The sequence below is a fragment of the Sinocyclocheilus grahami genome, unplaced genomic scaffold (genome assembly GCF_001515645.1).
Source record: "Sinocyclocheilus grahami isolate Dianchi unplaced genomic scaffold, SAMN03320097.WGS_v1.1 scaffold495.1, whole genome shotgun sequence".
Lineage (NCBI taxonomy): Eukaryota > Metazoa > Chordata > Actinopteri > Cypriniformes > Cyprinidae > Sinocyclocheilus > Sinocyclocheilus grahami.
In genome coordinates, this window is record NW_015505674.1 from 574,115 (window position 1) to 576,259 (window position 2,145).

Consider the following 2,145-nt stretch of genomic DNA (forward strand, 5'->3'; position numbering starts at 1 on the left):
TATTATCTTTCACAGGTAAGACTGAACAGTTGTTTCTGTATGTTTTTTGGTCATTTTTAGCTTTATGTTGACAGCTTAATTAGCCACCAGTGTCAGACTAGTAATAGCTAGCGATATCGCTAGTAAGCTGTGAAAGCAGAGACTTTAAATGAAATCAAAGTTTAAATTAATTCTTAAGTTTTAACTTTATATTGTAGTTTATATCATAAAGTAAATTGTGTTATGAGCACAATATGTACAGTGAGCACTTTGACAAGACAATGCCAGACTGTCAGGATTAGGGATGGAGCTAAAGCATCTCTCTTTAATTTCACTAACGTTACTTATTTACAAAGAGTAAGTTTATCATCACTTGATTATAAGAATTTTATAGCTTATCATAAATCAGTGGACTTATTATATATATATATATATATATATATTTTTTTTTTCCTTTTTAGCCAATTGCAAACAGGACAACGCAAGCCTTAAGGAAAGCTGAAAAAAGCCTGTTCTCTGCATTTCCAAGAGAGTAGGCTATACTTTCACAGCCTAATGTTGTATTAGTACTAGTTAAAACCCAGAATAGCCCTGAATGAATGGCCAGAATTAACCTGGTCATATTCTAACCACACACTCTCTCTCCCCCCCTTACTTGTTTCTTACTTTGTTTAATAATTAATTATTTAATTAACAATACTATTATAAAACTACATTTCACGATTATTTATTTTACTTTATAATTTACTATTAATTTATTCTTCATTATTGTCTATTCTGTATTATTCCACCCCTGATATTACATATTCTTGCTATTATTCATTTATTGTTATTCATATATTTATTATGGTATTATACATATAATGTATGCTATTATAAATCTATTATATACTGTTGTACTCGCTTTTTTATATTATTCCCTTTACTACAACTTGTACTACATATCCTTTTTAATATTACATATCACTTGTATTATGTTTTGACTGTGCACTGTATCAGTTGTAGGATATCAGACCGAATCAGACAATGTAAGATTTGATAAAGAACAGTTGAATTCCACAGAGGCCCAAGACACCGGATGTCAAAAATCAGATCCTGGCACCACAAACCCGAACCAACCAGCAGCTTTGAGTAGCTCACAGCATTTAAACAAAAGAACACTTATTGACAATTCCAAGGAGATTGTCAATTTTGGGGGCAAGTAATTAAGATTACTGGTCAAAAGAGATGCACAGCATGACCATCACATGGAAACCAGTGATAGCGACCACGGGCTCTTTGGATTTACTTCCCCCACCTCTGAGACAGAGAACAGACTGAAATTCCTTATGAGATACCTCTTAACCTCTGGTCTTCATACATTCACAGAACATGTCCTCATCCACAGAATGCTACAGAAATTACCTTTCCATGTAAATATGCATCTAAATGACACTAAAAGGACTTGTTGTGAGCAACTAATCATTTCTATGCATAACTCCATATCATGTATGTAACCCACATGTGACTTATCAGGTCTTAATCATTTATTGTGTATGTATTTTGAATAACTATTGAATAGTTTATAGGATCACATTCATGTTTAGTATGTGTGTGTTTGAATATTCTTGCTTGAAACGTTTCTTCCAATCAATTCGTTGTCAAATGTATCATATTCTTGTTATAGAAATCATGTCCAAAACTATACCCTGCAAGAGCGGGAAAAACGCGGACCATGTGACTGATAAGAAAACATTTGATTTATGAATGAGGAGAAACATTGCAACACCCCGAGCTACAATTGGTCGAGGCACCATTTGGGGTGTGTTAAACAGCCCGGTTTAAATACTCAGCACACCATCAAAACTTCTAGCTTTTAGCTTTTCGCTTCTAGTCATGCTTTTTAGTTATATGCTTTTTAACAATGCGGCTTTTAGCTTTTCACTTTTAGTCGTGCTTTTCAGTCATCGCTTCTTAGCGCTTTTTGTGCGTGCTCTGGCTTACACGCCATCTCCTCCAAATCCATGAGGAGAAACGTCAAAATTTCTCGTCAAACGTCTCGTCAAAATTTACTTCTATTTCTATTTCTTTAGTTTATTTTATTTTCCGTTGAGAGTTTCGTGTTTCGAGTTAAGTTTGCCTAACGCCGCATCTCCGAAAGAGTGCCGTCTAAACTTCAACTGCAGA